We start from the raw sequence: 22,391 nt of genomic DNA on the forward strand, positions 1-22,391 counted from the left end.
TTATTTCACCTTTATTTAACCAGGTAGGCTAGTTGAGAACAAGTTCTCATTTACAACTGTGACCTGGCCAAGATAAAGCATAGCAGTGTGAACAGACAACATGGAGTAAACAATAAACAAGTCAATAACACAGTAGAAGAAAAAGAAGAGTCTATATACATCGTGTGCTAAAGGCATGAGGAGGTAGGCGAATAATTACAATTTAGCAGATTAACACTGGAGTGATAAATGGTCATGTGCAGGTAGAGATACTGGTGTGCAAAAGAGCAGAAAAGTAAATAAATAAAAAACAGTATGGGGATGAAGTAGGTAAATTGGGTGGGCTATTTACCGATGGACTATGTACAGCTGCAGCGATCGGTTAGCTGCTCAGATAGCAGATGTTTAAAGTTGGCGAGGGAGATAAAAGTCTCCAACTTTTTGCAATTCGTTCCAGTCACAGGCAGCAGAGAACTGGAAGGAAAGGTGGCCAAATGAGGTGTTGGCTTTAGGGATGATCAGTGAGATACACCTGCTGGAGCACGTGCTACGGGTGGGTGTTTCCATCGTGACCAGTGAACTGAGATAAGGTGGAGCTTTACCTAGCATGGACTTGTAGATGACCTGGAGCCAGTGGGTCTGGCGACGAATATGTAGTGAGGGCCAGCCGACTAGACATCTGAGTTGGCAGAGTGTGCTAAAGCAGTGAGTAAAACAAACTTAGGGAGTAGGCTTCTGATGTTAACATGCATGAAACCAAGGCTTTTACGGGTACAAGAGGAGAAGTAGGATAAGGGTACGGCTAAATGATATACGAACTGGCCGTCTAGCATGTTCGGAACAGAGTAAAAGGAGCAGCTTTCTGGGCACGATAGCATAGATTCAAGGCATAGTGTACAGACAAAGGTAAGGTAGGATGTGAGTACATTGAAGGTAAATCTAGGCAGTGAGTAATGATGAGAGCGATATAGTCTCTAGAGACGTTTAAACCAGGTGATGTCATCGCATATGTAGGAGGTGGAACTACATGGTTGGTCAAGGCATATTGAGCAGGGCTAGTGGCTCTACAGTGAAATAAGACAGTAATCACTAACCAGGACAGTAATGGACGAGGCATATTGATATTAGAGAGAGGCATGCGTAGCCAATTGAACATTTGGTTTCAGTGAGTGGTTGGGCTGACTGGGGACAAGGCGGTTCAGACAGATAGCAGGCTGATGCTAACATGCTAACAGTTATTAGGCCGGGGCTGGCAAGTTAGTATAGTTAGTTAGTATGGGGGACGTCGCGATGGGCCTTCAGCAGGCGTCGCTCCTGAGGGGCCTGTTGGAATCCTCGGGCAGATTATGTCGGTAAAGAGGATAGGCGGGGTTCCGTGCCCCGTACCGGCAATAGAAGGGGTCCGGATATTATAGCCCAGGAGTGAGCCGGGAGATGGGTCTAGCATGGGCTAGCCCCAGGCTAGTTGGTGCTAGCTCTGGGACGGAAACGTTAGCCAGGAGTAGTCAACCCGTGTTGCGATTAGCTAGCTGTGATGATCCAGATGAAAAAGTTCAGAGTTTGTGGTAGGAATTTGGGGATATGGAGAGAAAAATAGGTCCGGTATCCTCTGATTTAAAACGCTTTGTACGAATTGGCGAGAGCTTTCCGAGATAAAGGTTAGCTGATGACTGATAGCTGGTAAGCTAGCTAGCTTCAGTTGAGGAATTCCAGTTCGGAGGTAAATAGATATACTTTAGGAAAAAAAACAGATCCACACCACAGTTAAGAATTTGTTCTTAACTGACTTGCCTGGTTAAATAAAGGTAAAAAATAAAAAATAAAAAAATAAAAAAACGGGTGAGGCAGGTTACAGGAGAGTATTTTGAAGTTGAAGAATGTTAAACAGAACGCGTAGAAAAAGATATATACACATGGGACGAGTCAAGACAAAGACAAAGACGTCTGACTGCTACGCCATCTTGGATATCTATGAATATAATGAAAGTGGCAACTTGAATTGTTAAAGTGAATCAATAAAAGCAAAATTTGAAGCTGGTCAAGCAGACTCATTTCATAAAGCAGGGGTGTTTCCCAGGGATTTATTTTATAGGAACATAGGAAGAAAATCCACAATGTATATGTGTAGTTCATGCATATCCACACATAAATGGTCCAAAATAGAGCAAATAATATGGATTAATGAATGTGGACAGCTTTGAAAACAATGTAAATGCCCAAGGATGAGTTGCTATGTCCCTGACATGTTGCTGATGCATCTGCGATCCTGTATCTCTTTGCCCACGTGCAATCGTCTTGGGACATAATTTAGACAAACAAATCTAGAGGCAGCAGCATCAGAGAAGCACACTAATGGTTCATCCTTGTTAGGCCCACGCAGGTCAAATCGATGGGACTCTTTCGCTACCAGCCTTCGTCTAATGTACTGCCAAGGGTCTCAAAATGTCTCCTAATTTACTGCGTTGGAGCACTTAGAGATCGAGATGAAAGAACGCCTCAGGTTTCTGTTGACTTGACCTTGGTTCTTTTCATCCCCAAATATATCATAATAGAAGATACATTTTTTAAATAAAAATAAAAGCCATGATCAAAGGATACAAATTTGCTTTTAGGACAAGTTAAATCCTCTGTGTTTGCAACATTTGACTTGTTTTAGTTTTTTTCTGTTTGCCATCTACATTAGTAGCCCACTGAGACATTTTCCTCACAAATACAATATTGATAACAATATCTGTAATTGAAAGTTTTTTAAATTAATTTAGATCGCATTTAAAGTGTGCACTCCCAAGTGTTTGCAAAGGAGCGTGTCTATTTACAACTGTTTGTGTATGGAAGTGCAATAGATGATAGACATACAGGTAAAATTAAGAAAATGTGGTGCCAAAATAGTGTTTTAACTTCTTGCGTCGAGCCAACCCGGATCCGGGATCATGACTACAGCCTCGAGTCCATTACCATAACGCAACGTTAACTATTCATGAAAATCGCAAATGAAATGAAATCAATAGGCTAGCTCTCAAGCTTAGCCTTTTGTTAACAACACTGTCATCTCAGATTTTCAAAAATATGCTTCTCAACCATAGCAAACTAGCATTTAGCATTTAGCGTTAGCATTTAGCATTAGCATTCAGCGTTAGCATTAGCAGGCAACATTTTCACAAAAACATTCAATAAATAATTTACCTTTGAAGAACTTTGGATGTTTTCAATGAGGAGACTCTCAGTTAGATAGCAAATGTTCAGTTTTCCTGAAAGATTATTTGTGCAGGAGAAATCGGTCCGTTTTCTGCGTCATGTTTGGCTACCAAAAAAACAGAAAATTCAGTTATAAAAACGTCAAACTTTTTCCAAAATAACTCCATAATATCGACTGAAACATGACAAACGTTGTCTAGAATCATTTCATTTCATTTCATTTATTTAAGTCATTTAGCAGACACTCTTATCCAGAGCGACTTACAAATTGGTGCATTCACCTTATGACAGAATCAATCTTCAAGGTGTTTTTCTACATATCTCTTCAATGATGTATTGTTCCTGGAGGTGTGCTTCTCCCTCTGTATCGCATGGTAAAATGATTGCCACTGAGAATTGCGCACCAATTTAGACAAATGACACCGGGCGGACACCTGGCAAATGTAGTCTCTTATGGCCAATATTCCAATGATATGCCTACAAATACGTCACAATGATGCAGACATCTTGGCGAACGGCAGAGAGCATAAGCTCGTTCACAGCACATTCACAGCCATATAAGGAGACGATAGTAAAACAGAGCTTCAAAGATTCAGCTAATTTCCTGTTTGAGGTTTTATCTTGATTTCGCCTGTAGCATCAGTTCTGGGGCACTCACAGATAATATCTTTGCAGTTTTGAAAACGTCAGAGTGTTTTCTTTCCAAAGCTGCCAATTATATGCATAGTCGAGCATCTTTTCGTGACGAAATATTGCGCTTAAAACGGGCATGTTTTTTAATACAATAATGACATAGAGCCCCCATAGGTTGAAGAGGTTAATAGGGTGTTGTGCCACGATGAGCTGCCAGAACAGCTTTTATGCGCCTTGGAATAGAATCTACTAGTGTCTGGAACTCCATTGTCAGGATGCGTCACCATTCTTTCACGAGAAATTCCATAATTTGGTATTTTATTGAATCTCCCATAAGTTTTCAATTGGGTGGAGATCGGGTGACTAAAACACACGCACACATGTACGCACACACTCAAACACTTTTAACCCCTATGCTCCTTATAGACACCTCTTTCAAAGTCCATGAGATCTCTTCTAGTCATGACAGCAAAAATAATGGGCATTTTTATACAGTCCCTTCAGATGGTATTCTCAACCCTTGACTTTTTCCACTTTATGTTGTGTAACAAAGTGCCATTCAAATTGATTTAATTGTAATGTTTTGTCAATGCTTAACACAAAGTATTCTGTCATTTCAAAGTGGAAGAACAATTTTAACACTTCTAAAACATTTATGAAAAATAAAACACTAATATCGTGATTAGATAAGTGTTAAACCCCAAGGCACTACATGTTAGAATCATCTTTGGCAGCGATTTACAGCTTTGAGTCCTTCTGGGTTAGTATTGGATTTTTCCCAAACACTTTGTATTCAGGACAAAAAGTGAATTGCTTTGCCAATGTTTATATTTGTATTCTGTACAGGCTTCCTTCTTTTCACTATGTCAATTAGGTTAGTATTGTGGAGTAAATACAATGTTGTTGATCCATCCTCAGTTTTCTCAAACATTAAACTCTGTAACTGTTCCTTAAAAGTCTATTGATGCACCCTTGCGTCAATGTAAACAAGATAATAAAAACATCGGAATCAGTCAGGTTAAGCTAGAAATATTTTACATGGAAGACATCTCAAGCCACAGCATCTGCCTATGTTGGCCTTTGCGGTGGAAGGTGGCCGAGCTACAGTGGTGTTTTTCAGACCATGAGACATCTCACAAAACTGTCTGTAGTGTCTGAACAGTTTAGGTTACAAACGAATATGACCACTCTGGAAAGATGATATTGTCACAAATGCGATGGTGTTCTCTGTGTTGCTCTAAGAGACCTACAAGTGTCACAGGAATCATCTGAAGGTAACCTTAAAACATGTAAGGAGGTAGATTTGTGTTTTTGACTGTCTGTTTTGCTATTTATGAATGTGTTACTATGGGCTATAGTAGTAAAGGCCAAATTCAATATTTCATCAAATCATTTTTAGTAGAATCCCACCCAAAGGCTTAGACTTTTAGAGGTTTTAAAGTCACTATTGGTCTCATGTTGATATCCCTGAGCGGTTTCCTTCCTCTCCGGCAACTGATTTAGGAAGGACTCCTGTCTGTGTAGTGACTGGCTGTATTGATACACCATCCAAAGTGTAATTGATAACGCTCCTACATTTTTCTGTGAACAACATAGGCATATGTGTATTCCCGGTAATGTGAAATAAATCGATTAAGGCCTATGAACTGTGACTCAGTAAAACTTTTTAAATTGTTGCATGTTGCGTTTATTTTTGTTGACTGTCATTCGTAAAAATTTTCCCCAAAAATAGTTCCACTTTGACATTATGGGGTGTTGTGTGTAGGGCAATAGCAAAACGAAAATCGCAATTTATTACATTTTAAGTTAAAGCTGTAGGAAAAAGTAAAGGGGTGTGAATACTTTCTGAATGCACTGTAGATACCCTAAGCATGATGGGATGTTAATTGGTTATCTAACTCTGGAATCACCTGCTTTCCATATACTTTGTATCCCTCGATGCCTTCATTTTTGCAGTTACCTAAAGATGCATACAGGTAAGTGAACATACAGTATGTTTCCCTCCACCCCCATAGCACTTCACTGTCACTCTTGGTTACATTTCAAGTTTCCTATTTTTCTTCAAGCACCCAAGGAGGCCCAAAAAAACCTGTGGTTTATTTACACTTCATATCTTAGCTGAAATCTTCTGCGGGATCTAGGAGGAGTTCTCCCACCGGAGAACAACACATAATCTTCACCTCCTGTCATGGGCCTCTGTTTGGCTTCATCACAGAGCAAGCACACAGGATCCATGGTATTATTAGTCTCCCAGGGCTTGTTCATTAAATTTACCCTTCAACATTGCACTGTACTGTATATCCTACAGTGGTAGAAAAAAATAAGGGAGGTTGGAGGGAGAGCTCTGTTAATCTAGTCTGTAAAGGTGTATCCTGCCTACAAGTCTGTGCAATATGCCTGATATGTTGATGAAGCGGTGTGTGTGCATTTGAGACTGTGTTCGCTCCGTTCGCACATCATGGAGGTTCATATTAATACTGTAGATGTGAAAAATGTTATTGTTTTTGTGCATGTGTTTTTTTTTACTGAGACCTGAAGGCTTATGTATTCAATACAAAGATATGTAGAAGTGACACTGACTCATTTGGCAGACTACCAGACATGTAATAACATTACCATTTGCACCTCAGGTGATCTGCAAGTTTGTTTGTGATATCGCCGTAACAAAGGTGAGGGTGATTTTGCGAACATGTAGACAGGTCTAAAGCAACCAGGCACTGAAAAAATGTTCTTTGGCTGTACTTTCAGCAGGGGCTGCAGGAGTTCAATCCCGCTTCACTCACAAATGCCAAGGCTTAATCCCCTCACTGTTGAGGTGTTTGTTTGAGGATTGCCCTAACCGCTGGCTCTCATGTCGCCTCACTGTCCTTCGCTCGCACTTCAAAGAAACACAGTCCAATCTTGACTCAGGAGCAATCTGCCTCAAGTTGTTAATCAGGCCGGAGCAATTCCACTGGAGCAGAATTGCACTGAGACTCAGATTTTTCACTTTAAATGTATGCCAAACAAAAGCCATTGATTTCAAAGTTGAACAAAGCATACAACCCTGTGCACAAGGCTTACTTTAAATAATTTAAACAGAACACATTTACTAGAAGAACTGTGCAGATGCAAAGTTTAGAAGCAGAATTTCGATTAAATGTTTTCCAAAAACATTTTACGCATGAGTTCCAAATATCTGTAATGATTGTCCAAGTTATTTTTTACTCATATGATGTCAGAATGCACCCTCTTCCAAAATTTTGATTTTTACGCAACAGGATACTTAACCCGTGCTGCCCTCAAACCAAGACATGCTGCCTGCTAATTATCTATAGGCTATGTTTCAATTTACCAATTTCAAATTATTATTATTTTGTATCAAGTTTTATTTTCTAACAAAAATGTAAATTGAGGTGTGTTCCCCTCCTCATTAATTCACATAGAAGTAGCCCATTTCAATGTTGTGGACAATTTATGTTTGAGGCTTTACTGAGCCCAAACACTTCCTTAGGGTTTCTGCAGACATTTGCACGGTCTTGCACAAACATTTTTCCCCTGGCACATTTTCTTTCTGAATCGCATTGCTTTCATTGTTGTTTTCCTATCAAAGTAAGTGCTATATTTTCATGTTGTCTGTAGCATACAGTATGTACAGTACATTCATAAAAGTATTCAGAGGCTTTGTCTTTTTCCACATTTGTTACATTCCAGCCTTATTCTAAAACTGATTAAATATGCTTTTTACTCATCAATCTACACATTATACCCCATAATGACAAAGTGAAAACAGGTTTATAGAAATACATAAATAAGCATTCAGAACCTTTGCTATGAGACTCAAATTGAGGTCCTGTGCATCCTGTTTTCATTGATCATCCTCGATGGTTCTACAACTTTATTGGAGTCCACTTCTGGTAAATTAAATTGATTGGACATGATTTGGAAAGGCACACACCGGTCTATATAAGGTCCCACAGTTGACCGTGTATGTCAAAGCAAAAACCAAACCCTTAGGTCGAAGGAATTTTCCGGATTGTGTCGAGACACAAATTTGGGGGTTCCAAAATATTTCTGCAGCATTGAAGGTCCATAATAACACAGTGGCCTCCATAATTCTTAAAGGAAGACGTTTGGGACCACCTGGACTCTTCCTGGATCTGGCCACCCGGACCAAACTGAGCAATTGGCGGAGAAGAACCTTGGTCAGGGAGGTGACCATGAACCCAATGGTCACTCCGACAGAGCTCCAGAGATCCTCTGTGGAGATGGGAGAACCTTCCAGAAGCACGACCATCTCCACCAATCAGGCATTTTTGGTAGAGTGGCCAGACGGAAGCCCCTTCTCAGTAAAACGTACATGACAGCCTGCTTGGAGTTTACCAAAAGGCAGGTCAAGGACCCTAGACCACAAGAAACAAGATTATCTGGTCTGATGAAACCAACATTGAACACTTTGGCCTGAATGCTAAATGTCACATCTGGAGGAAACCTGGCATCATCCCTACGGTGAAGCATGGTGGTGGCAGCATCATGCTGTGGGGTTGTTATTCAGCGGCAGGGTCTGGGAGACTAGTCAGGATCTAGGGAAAGATGAACGGAGCAAAGTACAGAGAGATCCTTGATGACAACCTGCTCCAGAGCACTCAGGAACTCAGACTGGGTCGAAGGTTCAACTTCCAACAGGACAACAACCCTAAGCACACAGCCAAGACAGCGCCAGAGTGGCTTCGGGGCAAGTCTCTGAATGTCCTTGAGTGGCCAAGCCAGAGGCCAGACTTGAACCCGATCTAACATCTCTTGATGCTCCCCATGCAACCTGACAGGGCTTGAGATGATAGGTAGATAAGAATGGGAGAAAATCCCCAAATACAGGTGTGCCAAGCTTGTAGCATAATTCCCGACAACACTCGAGGCTGTAATCACTACCAATGGTAATTTGTAACAAAGTATAGAGTAAAGGGTCTGAATACTTATATAAATGTGATTTAAAAAATATATTAAAAAATAATACATTTGCAAACATTTCTTAAAACCTATTTTTGATTTGTCATTATGGGCTATTACATATCGATTGATTAGGGGAGGTAAACAATTTAATCCATTTTAGAATTAGGCTGTAACAAACAAAATGTGGAAAAAGTCAGGGGTGTAAATAGTTTCTGAATGTACTGTATTTATAGAGCATAATGTATTTACAATTTTAATGTTGAACTAATGCTATGCTTTTTGCGGTGCCACGTTTGTTGGCATTATACAAGCATTCTGGGTGTCACGTAAACGTCTGTCAGACCAAAGATGTTATAACAAAATTAGGTGAAGGAATGGTTCACTCTTTCGAGTAAACCCCCTGAAATGAATGAAGGGAAGTGAATGATAGTAGATAACACACCCCATTCAACATGCACACTGCAAACAGTCCAAACTCATTTTGTCTCCTCTTATCTTTGGTTGACACGAAAAAACCAACATGGTGGTGTGCACAAACTTCTCATCGTCGGATTACTTTAGATTTTTAGAAATGGTTTTACTCAATTATGTTGATCAATGTTGAGCTCACCTGTGATGTGATGCATTGTAAAACGTAGGTAATTGCTATTAGCTAAGTAATATTGTGGTTTCTGTCAGCCGAGAATAAGCAACATTAGACTGCTTGTGTTATGTCAATCTTTCCTGATTTAACGCTAGGACCAATGTAACCTACATTTTCCGGTTTCGATGATTGTGTTATGCTGTCTCTACTTCTGTGAATGTCTGAACATTGCATCCAACATTAAACTGGTCACATTCAGGACACTTTGCAAGGACTTTGTTTGTGACAAATGTTTCTGTGAAGTAACAGTGTGGCCAGCTCAAACGCTGACTGTTGCGTAAATCAAAACTAGATAAGTGTTCTAATCACATCGGTTTGAGCGTACACTGCAGAAGGATCACACCATTGTTGGTACTGTCAAAGGGTTAAATGTCTGCTCCAAATTAAAATTCAATTATGTCTGCAGAAATGTATGGGGTGTCAGCAAAGAAAAAAATAAATACATATATTTTGGTTATTGAACTACTGTAAGTGAAGTGAATTTACACCTGGTAAAGGAATTGCAGCAAGATAATTTCATCATGGGTCCCTGATCTGTACACAGAAAATGCATAATGATGGATATGAATATCATTCTCTTCATGGTGATGCATCCTAAATACTGTAGGTACACAAATATATAGATAGGCAATATTGTCCTTAACATATTCTACACACTGGCTATTTTAATGAGCTCTGCCCCCAAACAAGACCAAATCTGAATCAATCATAGATGTCTGTTTCACAAGATTGAACATCAAAATACAGCACAATAGAGCTTAGTAGAGTGTAGTAAAGCACAGCACAGAATTGTAGAGTGGAGTTCATTACAGTAGACAATGAGTAACAATAAATGTAATGTAAATGTAAATTTGGCTATATACATTGGGGGTCCAGTACCGAGTCGATGTGCAGGCATATAAGGTAATTGAGGTTGTGTACATATACTGTAGGTAGGGGTAAAGTGACTAAGCAACAGGATGGATAATAAACAGAAGCAGCGTATGTGTTTGCTGACGACATGACAATGGTTGGCCTGATCACTGCTGACGATGGGACAGACTACTTGGAGGAGGTCAGATAGTGCCAGGACAACAACCCTCCCTCAAGGTCAGCAAGTCAACGGAGCTGACTGTGGAATAAAGGACACAGAGGGCCGTGCACTCCCTCATTCACATCGACAGGGCTGTAGTGGAGCGAGTCAAGAGCTTCAAGTTCCTCGGGTGTCCACATCACTAAGGAATTAACACGGTCCACACAACCCAACGCGGACGTGAAGAAAGCATAACAACGCCTCTTCCCCCTCAGGAGGCTGAAAACTTGGCATCGGCCCTCAGATCCTCAAAAAGTACTAATGCTGCACCATTGAGAGCATCTTGACTGGCTGCATCATGCTTTTGCTTATTTCTAACTATTTACATATGCCTTTATTTCTAAAATAAAATCATAGACTCTTAGCCTTCATTTGACATCCAATTTGAAATGCTCCTATGACATTCACATGAAGAAAAACAAACACCAGTAAAATAGTTGGCAGTAAACAGCCACATCTCCCAAATCTCTTCATTCAGAACACTACAAGGAAAGCACTACAGGTCTTCAATGACAACAGCTGTCCACTGCACTGCATCCGTCCACATACTGCTGTCCGGTCAGAGATCTGGTGCCACTCACACTGATAAAAAAATAATAATAATAAATCCTTCATTCCCTTCTGCGTTGACAATCCTCAATAAGACTATGGTGAACTGACATGTAAATGCTCAATGTAAATGTTTTAATGTCTGTTTTTACGCATGTTTTTATATTTTCAATGCCAAGGGCACCAAATAAAACTTTCCATTTTGTTTTAACCTAGTCGACAATGAAGTTTTCTATATTTAAAAGCTCTCGCACTCTCCCAAGCCTCTTCTTCCTCATCCTTCTTATTTGTCTTCCCACCCACTTTTCTTGGCACTTGGCTTGTGTTTGTTTTATCAGGCAACAAGTGGAAAATGGATCGCCCTATTTAATGTTGAATAAGGACTAAAGGAGGAATTACTCAGCCACTGAGAAATTCTGTCCTCTGTGTCAACAGGGATAGTGCTTCATAGAACACCGGCTGTGTTGGTGTTATGTCAATAACCCCAAACTTAATTTCTGAAAGGAAGATTTTAAATGTTTTCATTTATCATATTGCATTACGTAGGAGATGAGATGATGAGTATGGCCTTTACCAATAAACATGAACTGACATTAAGGGACAGTTTTCATTCAGAACCAATCACCTGCTTCTAAAGAGCAATAGTTTTTCCATTACAAATAAATTTGAAGGAATGCGAGCTGACCTTTTTTTCTAAAAACCATTACTGACCAAGAATCAATAGATGCATCTAAAGAGAATATGGCCCTTGAAATAAATTGTCTTAAAAAGTTTGTCGTTAAAAATGGTTCTAAATTGCCACACACAGCCATATATTCGAATCACACATTATTTTGGTCCACTGAAACAAAGGCACAGAGGTGCATACTGTCTACCTCAATTTCTTTTTCATAGCTTGTTTTGTTCTAGAATAATCTGAAAGTATTCATCCACAAATGTTGTATCTCCCTAGCTTTCCTTGGCTTCAAAGTACCCTCTCGGTTTTATGGGCATTATCTGTGACGTTATTACAAGCACTACGAACAAATGTGGGCTGATATAAATCTCACTGATGCTCTCAGCCAATCCCAGGCTGGTGGGCGATGTAAGTTATCCTGTGCGAAATACCCCTGGCACCTAACAAGCCATTTAAGCAGTGACAGTGCCTTTGGAATGGATGGCCAGTTTTGAAAGGGCCATAATGTCTTCATTCACGTTAGACACACATAAAGGAAACTGCTGACAGTTTTGAAAATCATAAAATTGGAAAGCGAGGGAGGGAGTGTATAAAAAAGTGGGGGTGGTGGACCTAAGTCCTCTAAAATGAATCGCACTCCTATTCAGCAGTTTTGGACCAAATGGAGTATTAGACTAGGACTTTTCTTTTGGACTTGAGCCTGGCTTCTATCCAGCTTGCAATAGCATTCTCTTTCAATGGGCCATAGAATTGATGGAAATAATCCCAATCATTTTATTTCACATCCTGTCTTCTTTGAGTGACTATATCTTCTCACATTCCTTCTGAGCCATTTAGTTGAATCATTCATCCTATTCAATGATATGCAATTACTGTACATGTACAGTTGTTGTTTTACCCCTTTTCCTTTACCATTACCTGTCAGAAATCATTAAGTCGATATCAAACATGGTCTATTTGTCAGATAACACATATGACCATCACAGTGATGTTGTGAGAGCTCTTAGGCCTACAGTATCTACAGTTGGATGGAAAATACATTCATTGCCTGCATTCCTTTTCAGGTTTAATATAAATAACAAATTGGGATAATGCTTTCCTCTACACAGCTACAAGACTCTGATCCCAGTAGTGCAGCCTGGACTGACTCACCAGCTGGTGGTGGGAATATATGAGAGAGGGGAAAAAAAGAAAGAGCGAAGAGAAAGGAAAGAGAAGCCAGTGACTGATTAGCCTGAGCCGTAGAGCTGAGCCTGTAGCAAGAGGATTGGGAATGGTCGGATTTAAGAATATGCCAATAACTAATTTCCAAACAAATAAACAGCAGTAACAGATACAGGGAGCCATAGAAGGGGCAGGGAGTGAAACTGGCATTTATTTCCAACAATGCATCAGATTTGAAGATCTGTTTGCTATCTGAGCCTAAGAACCACTCTGTGAAGCGAGCATAATTTGTCTGTCCTCATAAAATCTACCCCCGTGAGGTGAGAGTCTGTACTTTCCCTGCACAGGTGTCTGAGTAAGTATCAGGAAATGAGCAGGTGTTGGAATAACCGCAAATAACCTGCTTCTACAGTTAAAACTTTTAGAATGTTCCTGACAGTTGTTATGAGAAACATAGGTGGTAGTATATGAATTGGAATGTGTGAGTGACAGAGGATGGGTGTATCAGGGTACCTGTTGGGCTGAGGTCAGATTTGACTGCAGATATACGAGTAGTAGTTAGCACCCCTGCTGGAGGTATCAGCTGTAGCTCAGTTGGTAGAGCATGGTACTTGTAACGCCAGGGTAGTGGGTTTGATCCCCGGGACCACCCATATGTAGAATGTATGCACACATGACTGTAAGTCGCTTTGGATAAAAGCGTCTGCTAAATGGCATATATGTATCAATTATCACTTTGGTTGAGGGACTGAGGCAGGGACGTGAGTGTCTTGATGACCACCCTCTTTGGGAGAGGGAGCTGAAAAAATAGGGAGCAGAGTGGGAAGACGTGGAAGAAATACACTCCTAAGAACATAGAAAAGATCAAGTTAGAATTTTTTCATTTCTTGTTTTAGACCTTGTGGCTTCGCTAAACTTTCACTGTCTGTAACCCTCCTGTCAAACATGTTTTCTTTTAACAAAAACAATTGAAATAGTTGAGTTAGAGCCAAAATAGATTAATTGCAGGCATAAACTTCCTGTTTCTTATACTTTTTTGTTTTCAGGTATCCCACTGACTTTTGTTTTTTGTCTTACTGCAAATCTGAACGTCAAGCCCAGTACTCACTGAAGCAGTGCGGTGCCTGACCAATGTCAGAGGCAGTAGCTCAGGTTGGAGAACCTTTTCTCACACAACACCGACTTTGTTGATGCTTGGTTAGAATCTTGACACTGCAGCAAAATACGATTATGCAATCATACAGGTGACGAATAATGTTTCTCCCACATTAGATGACTAACAGAGGGCAATGTTTTGAAGCAACTGCGCCTCCATCTTTGCACTCCCACACCGTTTTGTTTGGAAGCTATAGAAATGCATTTATTCATTTCTACATTTGTTTTTGTCATGTTTATTCTATTACATAACCTTAATGCATACTTTTTAAAATTATATTATGTGAGCTAAACATAAAAATAAATCAAATACATTTTCCTCAATGTTCTAATGTTACTGTCGACACTACAACAACAGAAAATATATAAATACATGTAATTTTGTCATTAACATTTAATTGAAATACTGTAGAATTCCATTAATTTCAATGAAGGACTGCTTCATCTGGGGAGTGCCAATATGGTCGACCGGTCGCTTCAATGCCTCTCATCGGCCAATACATAGCAGCAGCATTCAAGGGTTTATATACAGCTTTATTTTCTCCCCTCGAACTTCTTGGTTTCTCCATCATCATCATCAGAATAATGTATTACTTAAAATGTAAAGATATTGCTGTCAAACAAGCTGAGGTTAAAAGTTTAATATCACATTTGCCAACTTATTTTGGCTTTCCATATTATCTCTATGGAGATGGGAAAGCAAGGGTTTAGAATTACAATATTCAATCTCTTATTGACCAGATGTTGCTTTTACCAGGTAAACCATTGATTACTGTCACGCCTTGGTCATTGTATCTTGTGTTTTTGTTATATGTTTGGGTAGGCCAGGGTGTGACATGGGTTTATATGTTGTATTTCGTATTGGGGTTTGTATTAATTGGGAGTGTGTATTATTAGGGGTGTGTCTAGTTAGGCTTGGCTGCCTGAGGCGATTCCTAATTGGAGTCAGCTGATTCTCGTTGTCTCGGATTGGGAACCGTATTTAGGTAGCCTGAGTGCGCGTTGTATTTCGTGGGTGATTGTACCTGTCTCTGTGTTAGTCACCAAATAGGCTGTAATTAGTTTCACTCGTTTGTTGTTTTCTTCTTCAGTTATTTCATGTACCGCATTATCTTCATTAAAAGTCATGAGTAACCTACACGCTGCATTTCGGTCTGACTCTCTTCAAACAACAGACGAACTTCGTTACAGAATCACCCACCACCATTCACAGACCGAGCAGCCTGGGAACTGGCAGGATCTGAAGGTGGACGTTATGGACAACAGAAGCAAGGAGTATACTACGTGGGAAGAAATCGACAGGTGGGCGGCCGACCCAGAGCGAGTGCAGGAGCCCGCCTGGGATTCCCTACAGCAATGCGAAGAGGGCTATACACGTATGGAATCGAAAAGGAAAGCACGGTTATATAGAGCGAAAACCGAAGGTAACGGGGAAAGCGCAGAGAGAGAGTGGCTGAGTCAGGAATCAGACCTGAGCCTACTCTCCCTGTTAATCGTGAAGAGCAGTTGCAATGGGAGAGACTGCATCATTTGGAGATTTGGACATGGGAGGAGGAATTAGACGGTAAAGGACCCTGGGCGCAGCCGGGAGAATATCGCCGTCCCAAGGAGGAAATAGAAGCAGCTAAAGCGGAGAGGCGCAAGTATGAGGAGGCAGCACGGCGACGCGGTTGGAAACCGGAAAGTCACCCCCAAAAAATATTGGGGGGGGGGGCTAAAAGGGAGAATAGTTATGCCTGGTAGGAGACCTGCGCATACTCCCTGTGCTCACCGTTGGGCTAGAGAGACCGGGCAGGCACCGTGTTATGCTATGGAGCGCACGGTGTTTCCAGTGCGGGTGCAGAGACAGCTGCGACACATACCAGCCCTTCCTATTGGCCGGGCTAGAGTGGGCATCGAGCCAGGTAAGCTTGGGCAGGCTCGGTTCTCAAGAGCTCCAGTGCGCCTGCACGGTCCGGTCTATCCAGAGCCACCTCTACACACTAGTCCTCCGGTAGCAGCTCCCCGCACCAGGCTTCCTGTGCGTGTCCTCGCGCCAGTACCACCAGTTCCAGCACCAGGCCTCCAGTGCGCCTCGCTGTTCAGCACAGCCAGTGCTTTTCTCCCCTCCTGTGCTATCGGAGTCTCCAGCCTGTTTAGCGCAGCCAGAGCCTTTCTCCTCTCCTGCGCTGCCGGAGTCTCCTGTCTGTCCAGCGCCACCAGTGCTACCAGTCAGCCCAGCGCGTCCAGTGCGCCTCGACTGTTCAGCACAGCCAGTGCTTTTCTCCCCTCCTGCGCTGTTGGAGTCTCCCGCCTGTTCAGCGCAGGCAGAGCCTTTCTCCTCTCCTGCGCTGCCGGAGTCTCCTGTCTGTCCAGCGCCACCAGCGCCACCAGCTTAACTTTCTGAACTTTTGAGACGTGTAGTCCACTTGTCATTCCAATCTCCTTTGCATTAGCGCAGCCTCTTCTGTAGCCTGTCAACTATGTCTGTCTATCCCTGTTCTCTCCTCTCTGCACAGACCATACAAACGCTCCACACCGCGTGGCCGCGGCCACCCTAATCTGGTGGTCCCAGCGCGCACGACCCACGTGGAGTTCCAGGTCTCCGGTAGCCTCTGGAACTGCCGATCTGCGGTCAACAAGGCAGAGTTCATCTCAGCCTATGCCTCCCTCCAGTCCCTCGACTTCTTGGCACTGACGGAAACATGGATCACCACAGACAACACTGCTACTCCTACTGCTCTCTCTTCGTCCGCCCACGTGTTCTCGCACACCCGAGAGCTTCTGGTCAGCGGGGTGGTGGCACCGGGATCCTCATCTCTCCCAAGTGGTCATTCTCTCTTTCTCCCCTTACCCATCTGTCTATCGCCTCCTTTGAATTCCATGCTGTCACAGTTACCAGCCCTTTCAAGCTTAACATCCTTATCATTTATCGCCCTCCAGGTTCCCTCGGAGAGTTCATCAATGAGCTTGATGCCTTGATAAGCTCCTTTCCTGAGGACGGCTCACCTCTCACAGTTCTGGGCGACTTTAACCTCCCCACGTCTACCTTTGACTCATTCCTCTCTGCCTCCTTCTTTCCACTCCTCTCCTCTTTGACCTCACCCTCTCACCTTCCCCCTACTCACAAGGCAGGCAATACGCTCGACCTCATCTTTACTATATGCTGTTCTTCCACTAACCTCATTGCAACTCCCCTCCAAGTCTCCGACCACTACCTTGTATCCTTTTCCCTCTCGCTCTCATCCAACACCTCCCACACTGCCCCTACTCGGATGGTATCGCGCCGTCCCAACCTTCGCTCTCTCTCCCCCGCTACTCTCTCCTCTTCCATCCTATCATCTCTTCCCTCCGCTCAAACCTTCTCCAACCTATCTCCCGATTCTGCCTCCTCAACCCTCCTCTCCTCCCTCTCTGCATCCTTTGACTCTCTATGTCCCCTATCCTCCAGGCCGGCTCGGTCCTCCCCTCCCTACCCTGTGCTCTGACCTCTTTCTCCCCTCTCTCTCCAGTTGAAATCTCGCGTCTTGTGACGGCCGGCCGCCAAACAACCTGCCCGCTTGACCCTATCCCCTCCTCTCATCCCTGACCGCTGGCTATGTCCCTTCCGTCTTCGAGCGAGCGAGAGTTGCACCCCTTATGAAAAAACCTACACTCGATCCCTCCGATGTCAACAATTACAGACCAGTATCCCTTCTTTCTTTTCTCTCCAAAACTCTTGAACGTGCCGTCCTTGGCCAGCTCTCCTGCTATCTCTCTCTGAATGACCTTCTTGATCCAAATCAGTCAGGTTTCAAGACTAGTCATTCAACTGAGACTGCTCTCCTCTGTATCACGGAGGCGCTCCGCACTGCTAAAGCTAACTCTCTCTCCTCTGCTCTCATCCTTCTAGATCTATCGGCTGCCTTCGATACTGTGAACCATCAGATCCTCCTCTCCACCCTCTCAGAGTTGGGCATCTCCGGCGCGGCCCACGCTTGGATTGCGTCCTACCTGACAGGTCGCTCCTACCAGGTGGCGTGGCGAGAATCTGTCTCCTCACCACGCGCTCTCACCACTGGTGTCCCCCAGGGCTCTGTTCTAGGCCCTCTCCTATTCTCGCTATACACCAAGTCACTTGGCTCTGTCATAACCTCACATGGTCTCTCCTATCATTGCTATGCAGACGACACACAACTAATCTTCTCCTTTCCCCCTTCTGATGACCAGGTGGCGAATCGCATCTCTGCATGTCTGGCAGACATATCAGTGTGGATGACGGATCACCACCTCAAGCTGAACCTCGGCAAGACGGAGCTGCTCTTCCTCCCGGGGAAGGACTGCCCGTTCCATGATCTTGCCATCACGGTTGACAACTCCATTGTGTCCTCCTCCCAGAGCGCTAAGAACCTTGGCGTGATCCTGGACAACACCCTGTCGTTCTCAACCAACATCAAGGCGGTGGCCCGTTCCTGTAGGTTCATGCTCTACAACATCCGCAGAGTACGACCCTGCCTCACACAGGAAGCGGCGCAGGTCCTAATCCAGGCACTTGTCATCTCCCGTCTGGATTACTGCAACTCGCTGTTGGCTGGGCTCCCTGCCTGTGCCATTAAACCCCTTCAACTCATCCAGAACGCCGCAGCCCGTCTGGTGTTCAACCTTCCCAAGTTCTCTCACGTCACCCCGCTCCTCCGTTCTCTCCACTGGCTTCCAGTTGAAGCTCGCATCCGCTACAAGACCATGGTGCTTGCCTACGGAGCTGTGAGCGGAACTGCACCTCAGTACCTCCAGGCTCTGATCAGGCCCTACACCCAAACAAGGGCACTGCGTTCATCCACCTCTGGCCTGCTCGCCTCCCTACCACTGAGGAAGTACAGCTCCCGCTCAGCCCAGTCAAAACTGTTTGCTGCTCTGGCCCCCCAATGGTGGAACAAACTCCCTCACGACGCCAGGACAGCAGAGTCAATCACCACCTTCCGGAGACACCTGAAACCCCACCTCTTTAAGGAATACCTAGGATAGGATAAGTATTCCCTCTCACCCCCCCCCTTTAAGATTTAGATGCACTATTGTAAAGTGGCTGTTCCACTGGATGTCATAAGGTGAATGCACCAATTTGTAAGTCGCTCTGGATAAGAGCGTCTGCTAAATTACTTAAATGTAAATGTAAATGTAGTGCTACCAGTCGGCCCAGCGCGTCCAGTGCGCCTCGCCTGTTCAGCGCAGCCAGAGCTTTTCTCCTCTCCTGCACTGTTGGAGTCTCCCGTCTGTTCAGCGCAGCCAGAGCCTTTCTCCTCTCCTGCGCTGCCGGAGTCTCCTGTCTGCCCAGCGCCGCCAGTCGGCCCAGCGTCACCAGTCTGCCAGGATCCACCAGAAGTGCCAGTCTGCCATGATCCGCCAGAAGTGCCAGTCTGCCAAGATCTTCTAGATCGGCCAGACAACCTGAATCATCCAGTTCCACCAGCCAGCCAGGATTTACCGGAGCCTACTACCTGCCTGAGCTTCCTCTCAGTACTGAGCTTCCTCTCTGTACTGGGCTCCCTCTCAGTACCGGGCTTCCCCTCAGTACCGGGCTGCTTCGGTCCCGGGCTGCCCCTCTGTCCCGGGCTGCCCCTCTGTCCTGAGATGCCCCTCTGTGTCCTGAGCTGCCCTGCTGTCCTGAGATGCCCCTCTATCCTGAGATGCCCCTCTGTCCTGAGTTGCCCCTCTGTCCTGAGTTGCCCCTCTGTCCCGAGCTGCCCCTCTGTCCTGAGCTGCCCCTCGGTCCCGAGCTGCCCCTCGGTCCCGAGCTGCCCCTCAGTTATGTGGGGATCAGGGTGAGGACTATTAGGCCATGGTCGGCGGAGAAGGTGGATTATCCTAGGACGCGAAGGGGAGGAACTAGGACATTTATGGAGTGGGGTCCACGTCCCGAGCCAGAACCGCCACCATGGACAGACGCCCACCCGGACCCTCCCTATGCTCTTGAGGTGCGTCCCGGAGTCCGCACCTTAGGGGGGAGGTTCTGTCACGCCTTGGTCATTGTATCTTGTGTTTTTGTTATATGTTTGGGTAGGCCAGGGTGTGACATGGGTTTATATGTTGTATTTCGTATTGGGGTTTGTATTAATTGGGAGTGTGTATTATTAGGGTTGTGTCTAGTTAGGCTTGGCTGCCTGAGGCGATTCCTAATTGGAGTCAGCTGATTCTCGTTGTCTCGGATTGGGAACCGTATTTAGGTAGCCTGAGTGCGCGTTGTATTTCGTGGGTGATTGTACCTGTCTCTGTGTTAGTCACCAAATAGGCTGTAATTAGTTTCACTCATTTGTTGTTTTCTTCTTCAGTTATTTCATGTACCGCATTATCTTCATTAAAAGTCATGAGTAACCTACACGCTGCATTTCGGTCTGACTCTCTTCAAACAACAGACGAACTTCGTTACAATTACAAGATGTTTTCTACTTCTTTTATGCTCTACATATCCAATCAGTTAACCTATTCACTTGGATGAATAACCAATCAGGATGGAGCTAAAGACCAAAGACCTTCCCCCCAAAAAAACTGTCCGGAACAGGAAGACGATTACTACCTGCGAAAGGAGTGCCCCTCATGAGTGCCCCTCATATCTCACTTCCTGGTGTTGAATGTGAATGTGCTCCACATATGGGTGGGGTTCACACCAATGATCTTTGTTCTAGGCCTTGGAATAACAAGGCTATTAGTGTATATGTATACGGTCTCTTCCTCTAGCTTCATGTGTAAATTAAATCTGGAAAGGGTTAGCTGTGAAACTAATCAGGAAGTGGAAAAAAACTGGTCCCTACATTATCCCTTGGGAAAACAACGGTGACGTTATCTATGCACACACCTGTGTGTTGTATTTGACATATTTATCAAATAGGACAAATGGCATGCTAAATGAACCACTTAGCTTGTGAGAATAGGTAGAGTCAGGTTCGCTGAATATGATGACAAATATGATTTGTAGAATATATTCGTACTTCATGGAGATTGTGGTAAAATTATTATTCAATGTCCATTCAAATGATTTGAATCTGATTGTCACTAATGTGACGCAGACAGAGGGAAAAGAATAATATTGACATAACTCAGATTTAGCTCAAAGCATATGAATTTGCTTGACTTGAGTGGAGTGGTATTGGATAAGACTTAAAAGTGGAGACTTCTGAGCCTTGTGACTAGAGAGGAAAAAAAAATCTTCATTATTCCGTGTTTTTTTGGTTGCCTTTATCTTTTGAGTTATCCCTGTATCCTTGAACCTCAGAAGCAAGAGAACACTATTCTGTCAAATATGATTTGTTGATGTACTTTCCATTTTCCTCCTTTTCGTTTTTGGGATGCAGGTTCTCATTGTACATGTTTTACTTGAATACCGTACTGGTATTTTCATTGCGAGACATTGGATGGACATTGTAGTCAAACGAATATCATAACATGATGATGGAATTAGCAATACAACATATTTAACATAAGGCTTTAGGTGCAGGTCTAAACTTCATTGAATAGCTGGCCATGCAGCCAATATTTAATTTTCAGTGTTAGATTTATGTGCTGGTATTAGATCGTTGCCAACTCAACTCATTTTTATGGCTTCGATTGCATCTTAAGATCAAACACAAGCCCATGAGAGCGTGGGCCAAAGTGCATTGGGCAAGCTAAGAACCATTGACATTGAGGGATGAAGGGCATTTGAGAGTGGTTCACTCCAATTTACTGAAAAGGACAGAGTTTGAGCCCTCCTAACACCCACACTACCCAACTGTATCAATCTCATAGTCCTCTGAGTCACTGTTGACGCAAACCCCACGAGAGAGACCCCATGTCTGTCCAGAGAAAAGAAGAAAGGAAATCCATTCAACGCCTTCTGATATGCATAGGCAGTTCGAGACGGATTAGGACGTCATCTGTATCTAACGTTGACAAAATGAGGTGCCAAAGAGAATGGCCCAATTTCACGTACCCAGGAATTCTGATTTGTTTTCCTGTGATTCCAGCCAGCAAATCTCGATCAGACAGTTATCCCGATGCAAGTCAACATGCGTTACATTTGAATGTCTCAAGTTCAAAGTTCATCAATGACAGGCACACATCATTTAGAATTATCCCTTTCCTCTCTCCTGAAGGCTTTCGGCTCAAAACAAACAAATCATACTCAGCTCCGTTTATATTTTTGGTAATTATTTGTACACAAAAGAATACGATGTTTTAAAAGGTAAACAAAAGAACATGTGCAGCAGAGTTCAAAAACACAGAGGCTAATAGGCACCTCCCCCTTTCAAAGTTTAGAACAAAACCATGAAAAATCCACAATCGGTTGAAAAAAAATAAATACAGTTGGGATTTACACAGAAAACAAAACATGGTCAATTAAGGTAAAGCAGAAATATTGATAATTCAATACCCCCCCACCAAAAAAAAAAAACCTGACCTCTATA

This window comes from Oncorhynchus gorbuscha, linkage group LG21 (genome assembly GCF_021184085.1).
Source record: "Oncorhynchus gorbuscha isolate QuinsamMale2020 ecotype Even-year linkage group LG21, OgorEven_v1.0, whole genome shotgun sequence".
Classification (NCBI taxonomy): domain Eukaryota; kingdom Metazoa; phylum Chordata; class Actinopteri; order Salmoniformes; family Salmonidae; genus Oncorhynchus; species Oncorhynchus gorbuscha.